This window comes from Fragaria vesca, linkage group LG4 (assembly GCF_000184155.1).
Source record: "Fragaria vesca subsp. vesca linkage group LG4, FraVesHawaii_1.0, whole genome shotgun sequence".
Taxonomy (NCBI): Eukaryota; Viridiplantae; Streptophyta; class Magnoliopsida; order Rosales; family Rosaceae; genus Fragaria; species Fragaria vesca.
This window is the reverse complement of record NC_020494.1, coordinates 4,009,568-4,016,124: the sequence shown is the minus strand read 5'-3', so window position 1 is coordinate 4,016,124 and position 6,557 is coordinate 4,009,568.

Genomic DNA, 6,557 nt, shown 5'->3' with positions numbered 1-6,557 from the left:
CGGTTAGGATAGAGCTCTAGTCCGTCTGTCAGTGTAGGTCATGGGAGATACTGTATGGTATCTGGGACCCATGGGTACACATAGTGTTGTGGTAGGTCATGAGAGGTATTTTATTAAATATCTGGGACTCATGGGTACATCTCTTGGGTAATGTGTTTGATGTGTGGTTTGAATTTATTGATCCAATCTCTCTTGTGAATATTGGATGTGATAAATGTTGTGTTGTTTTTGAGTTTACTCATACGAGCTTTTTAGCTTACCGGGTTTGTTGTTTACAACCCGGCACACCATTTCTTGGTGTAGGGGTTAGACCTGCAGGTGAGGATCAACAGGGTTGAGATGGAGGCGTAGTGGCAGGTTTTTTTTTGTTGTTGGGTTTTGAGTGTGTCTTTGTATATTCTTTTTATATACATTGGGATAGGAATTATTAAACTCGTGTGAGCATTCCCTTTCTTGTTCTCAAATTATGTAAACAAGGAAATGTAATATTTAACTCAATTTGGAGTTGTATGTAAATTTACATTTCGCATTGAGTTTATTTTCCTTGATTTTTGTTGAAACAGGTTTTGGGATATTAATATTTTAGGATATATCATGCCAAAATTTTTGAAATTTATCTTTCGAAAATTGGGGCGTGACATTAACTGAGTGTGAGACACGATACTCACCTATCACTCAATCCGACCTGGTCAAATACATGCTCTCCCACCCTATCTTGCGGGGACGCATCGGCACGATACTCACCTATGGAGAAGTTGTGTCTTGCCCTATATTTTGCAGGGTGCAGCTGCGCCATTACATGCTTGCCTTTACCACGGTTGTGATCGCTCAATCCGACCTGGTCAAATACATGCTCTCCCGCCCTATCTTGCGGGGACGCATCGGCAAGTGGATCTTAGCTATGTCCGAATTCTCATTGCAATATGTTCCGCAAAAGGCAGTAAAAGGACAGGCAATAGCAGACTTTCTCGCTCATCACCCACCCTCAGAGCTCATGGCGTTTCGCGAGTTGGAATTCGCTGCTGTGGCACTCGCTCCCTGGACCCTGTACTTTGATGGTTCACGGACTGATACAGCAGCCGGAGCTGGGATAGCCATAGCTCGATTTCAAATGCACCAACAACCAGGCTGAGTACGAGGCGCTGATCATCGGCCTAGAGATTTTGTTGGATTTAGGAGTCCGCGAGGTTCAGATCTTTGGCGATTCTTTGTTGGTCGTTAACCAGCTGGTGGAAAAATTTAAGTGCTTAACCTCGTCAATTGAGCCATACCTGCGCAAGGCATTTGAGGTGTTGGATCGATTTGACGACGTCTACATTGAGCACATACCACGCGAGTTCAATTTCGCCGCCAACGAGCTCGCCCAAATAGTGTCCGGTCTCAGCCTGCGCGACGGTGTGCGCGAACGTTTGCTCAAAGTCGAAAGCCGTACGCTTCTCTCTTTCATCGCTAGGGGGCAATTTCAGGCCGACACCCTCGACGTTGCGGCCTTGGACCCTATCGACGAGGATTGAAGGCTACCATTTATCGCCTACCTCCAGAACCCCAACGACGCCGCTCACTCCAGGCAAATACGTTTCCTCGCCTTAAACTTTGTTTTACGCAATGGCGAACTCCGGCGGCATGGGGAAGACGGAAATGATTTCCGCTGCGTGTATGGGAACGAAGCTAAACGTATCATGCGCGAAGTCCATTGTGGGGTTTGCGGCTCGCACCAGGCCGGGCCGAAAATGCGATGGTTGATCCGTCGCCATGGGTACTGCTGGCAAACCATTCTGAAAGACTGTATTGCCTTCGCCAGAGGTTGCCAAGACTACCAGGCTCACGGACCAGTGCAACACATTCCCAACATCCCGTTACAGCCTATCATTAAACCTTGGCCGGGTCGCGGTTGGGCGATAGATTTCATTGGCATCATTCATCCCCATTCTTCTGAGCAGCATAAGTTCATTATCGTCGCCACCGATTTCCACCCTGTACGCTCTCATGTACGGTCATGATGCCGTCCTTCCCCTCGAGATCAATATCGCTTCACTCCGCGTTCAGGAACAGCATCAACTACTTGGCGAGGATTACGTCCAAGCCATGTGGCAGGAGCTTGAAGATCTTGACGAGCACCGCGTCACCGCTTTCAACAATCTCGTCCTCGAGAAACAACGCATCGCACGTTCGTATGATAAGGTCACTCGCGGACGGAGCTATGCTAAGGGCCAGAAAGTGTGGCGCGCGGTACTCCCACTTGGGGAAAAAACCAACGGTCGGGGCAAGTGATCCGCTCGATGGGAAGACCCCTTTATTATTCATCGTATACTTCCTAAGGGGGCATACCACCTGCGCGACTTGGACGGTACCATTCATCGCAATCCTATTAATGGCCGCTTCCTCAAGCGCCACATTGCTGGAGTTTGGGAACGCGGGGATCCTCCACCTCCCCCAGGCCCCGTCGCCACTGTCAATAGTGCTACGTGCCATCGCGTTCTAGCTCCGCCGCCTAACACTAGGGGGCAACCCGGGATAGAAGACTGATAGAGTACGTTTTAACATACCAGCCTAAAAAGGCCAGTATAAGATTGGGGCCTATTCCAGAGGTCCTAAATAAGGATAACTCTATTTTTCTTCATTTTCTGTAAACGTGAAAAGTCTAAACGCAAAGGCCAGTACAAGATTGGGGCCTATTCCAGAGGCCCTAAAAAACAATAAATTCATTTATTTTGCCTTTTTTTGGCGTTGTTTCAATACAAGTTTCGAACATCGGCTTTGCGACCGAAGCAACTACATTGACAGAAAGGGTGAAATTAGACTATGTTTACAAACGAAGGCATAGATCTGCAGATATTGGAAGCCTCAACCCGCATATCTTGCAGGGTTGAAGAAGAGACTGCCGCCACATCCTTCGTTTAAAGTTGACAAACGTCCCGCTTCTTTAGACCAGCACGAGCCTTAACACCGGCCCGGACCTAAGACAAATTGTTGGGAAGCTAGAGGTCCACTGGACCAGCGTCCCTCATGCTACCGGTCATGCCTGGAAGGTGTTTGAAAGGCACTGGCCAAAACCTGAAGCGCAAGCGGTTACGGAGCCTCGAGAGCCTCACGTTTGGACAGAACAGCCGGTGCAAGGCAGAAGGTACCCAACCATTAGTTCGTCCAACAAAGGCTTGACCTGAGAGTAGATTTTCAGAATCACTCCCGGCCTGAGAATAGATTTTCAGAATCAGAAAAAAACGAAGAGTGAAAATGTGAGGTGGGGGCTTTGCTTTAAGAAGGGACAAGAGGATGTACAGAAGGGTATAAGAGCCCATGGCAAGGGGGCAAAGACTTAACTGGTGCTTCGCCCCGGCCAAGCGTTTCTTTTTATAGGCGAGAAGGGTGATTTTCCTTTCAACAGATGTCCTCCATGCAGCGATTTGCTCCGAGATATAAGCTTTGGAGATAAGGTCGGACGCGTTGTTCCATAATGACTACCCGCGTTCCAAGCGAGTAGTTGCATTGGAAACCCCCACCAAATCTTGGAAGAAGATTTTTTCCCGGGAAGGCAGTTCTTACACAAGAGTTGACAAGAGCGGGGAAAATTTGATTTAATAATAATATTATAAAGGTTCATACAAAGGGGGCAAAGCGCTGATCGGGCCTAAACCCGCCTAGAAGCCCTATACAAATCTATGAGAAGGCCTTCTAAGACCAACTCTTCAACGTCTGCCTGGGCTTGGGCTTCGTCGGCAGCAGCAGCAGCCGAGTCCAAAGCTTCCTGGGTCTCTTCCGCGGCCTGCACACGGGTTTCTGCCTCTTCAGCTCGGGCCAAGTTCTGGCGAGCTTGAGCAAGCTGAGCTTGCAGCTCCGCTATCTGAACCTCCAGGGCCTCCACTTGCCGAGCATAGACAGTGCATGGGTTCTCTGACGATGCCTCAGGGTTTTCAGCGTCATCGAGCTCGGCTAAAAGGGCTGCCATCTGATCGTCTAAGGTTTGGCGGACTTTCTCGTGAGCAGCCGACTGGGCACCGACATCTTGAACTCAGCGAGCCTGCAGCTCGACAGCGTCGGTGAGTTCCAACACATGGTCTAGAGCAGGGTTGCTCCCAGCGAGGTGCCGAATCAGAGCTTCATGGGCCTCGCGGGCGCGCCTCACCAAGTCGAATACGTTCATGTGGGGACCTTGGCGCAGTAACCCGTGAAAGAAAGCCCGGGCCAGGCGAATGGGCTCTGGATCGGCAGGCGGGGTAATCCGGGCCCGAAGAGGAGCGGTCCGGGTAGCCAAAGAAGAAGCCGCCTCGCCAGATGTTCTCGTTGGGGCCGGAGTGGTTGGTTCAACCTCTGCAACTGCCTCAATCTCTGGAACGGGCGGCGGGACCTCAAACCGAGTAGGGACTATCGGTTCTTCGGTGGTCTGAGCCGCTAAGTCTGGTTGCGGAGGAGAGAGCTCAAGCACCGGTTGGAAGTCCTTTGGCGGAACCGCCGAAGGGGCAGCAAAGTCAGAAAGCCGGGTGGACTGGACGAAATCTTCATCTTGAGCAGGAGCCGAGGTAAGCTCTAGAGTCGGGCCAGTTTCGCCTAGAGTGTCGGTTGGAGAAGGGGGTCGCATGACGACTTCCTCGGTAACCATGGTTTGATCCCCAACGATTGGTTCCGGGGCTGGGATTTCAACTATCGTTGTTGCTCCTTCAATGACAGCGAGGCGAGGTCGGATGCGGCGGCGAACCTGTCAAGGGCAAAGTTAGCAAATCGTTTGTTGGCTTTGAGGAGTTTGGTTCGAAGAAGGGTCACTTACCAAGGCGTGCTCTTGCCGATATCGTTCATCCTCTAGCAGCTCTTCTTCGTCCTCGATAGGGCGCTTCCGCGAGCTTTCGCCTCTCGTTGGCCGGGTAACGATGGGAGCGGCCTCACCGTCATGACCCGCCGCGGTTTCCTCTTAGGCAGGTGCTTTCCCTTTGTCTCCGGCATCCTCGAGTCTTCTGATAGATCTCCGGCGGGGGGCAGACTGTGAAGGTAGACAGGAGAGTTAGGAGGAAGCATTTTGTTGAGGTGGTAAAGGCGGTATGGAATTTACACAGTTAGTGGCATACCTCGGGTGCGAGATCGCGTTCTCGGATGACGATCCCGGTCGAGCGACGAGTAGCGGGAACTGGCGGGAGCGCAGGCCTAGATCCTGTCACAGCCTTTGAACTGCTCTCTTCACGGTCGCGCTGGGCATCAAGAATGACGCGATCTGACTCGCCCAAAGTGTCATATAGGGGATAAAAGATGGCAGCAAAGACAGCATCATCTAGGAACCCCCAATGGTTGTCGGACAAAGATCGCCACCAAAAAAGATAGGCGGGGTCAACGCCCAGTGAAGGCTCGATCTCGAGCAAGTCAGGAGTGAGAGGGAAAATGTTCTGCAGCGGGGTGACCCGGTCGGACTCGCCAATCTTCCTCCAGGAGGTCTACTTGTTCACCGAATGGAAGAGTGGGTAGGGGATCCCTTGAAAGAAGCCGAGTTGTCTGGCGAAGTGGTTAGGGGCATATAGCTCGAAGCCTTGTTCATCCTCGGTGAGCTGAAGGTCGCAGCATGAGGATGCTCTCATGAAGACGGTCTTGGCATCTGAGTCCGAATCAGAGCGCGGGAAGAAGCCCGTCGATAAGACTTCAGGATGGCGCCGGCGAACCATCATGTCTGTGGTGGGAGGCGGTTCGAGTTGGTTGAACAAGATGGAGAGGCTGGCGAAGAAGGACAGGGGAGTCCGGTTCGCAGTGTTCCTGCACACCGCGAAGCCAAGCAGTTGGTCCTCGGGCAGGAATTCCAGTGGGGCTCGCCGGAAGAGCGGGAAGTAAAGCTGCGTCCATAAATCCAGGATCCACAGAGGGCCAGCAGAGAGATGGAAGGGTCTTACGGACAGCATGTGCAGGGTCCGGTAGAGCGCGCCCAGCACGGGCTGCCCTAGCCCTACTTCGATTCCATTGTAGAGTGCCTCGGCCAGCTTTGTCCATTTCCCTGTAGGTTTATGAGCACTGCCACAGAATATCAATTTATCAAGCCAGTACTCAAGGAAAGCGATACCTCCTTCGTGTTGTTCTGCATGGCCGATGTAGAACTTCCTCCATACTCCATACGAGCCTTTTAGGGCGCGGCGGGCCCCCAGGTTGCAGGAGTGCGTAAACTCGGTCGATGCAAAGTCGCCTGGCACATATGGCTTTGCATGAATCGGCAGCCCGGTGATGGCGAGGATGTCTAGTAGAGAAATGCCCATTTGCCCGAAAGGAAAATCGAAAGTGTTGGTGGCACTGTTCCATAAGCAGGCCGCAGCAGCAATGGGTGCTCAATCAGCATGAGGAGGCAGTGAGAAGCTCAAGGCAATGGCTTCGTTGATGCCGGTTGCTTTCCAGATCGCTTGGTCGGTCTGAAGGCGAGCCGTGTACCATGCCCGGTCCTCCGCGGTGACGCTGGGCCATTCCCCGACCCGGATATTTGTATGAGAGCGGGCTTGGTGAAACCAGGAGGCGAAGTTTCCCGGTTCGCGACGCTGGGCAAGGATTGGTCGGCGCACGGAGGCGGTATAGTGGCTCAGATCAGCGGCGGACGGAGG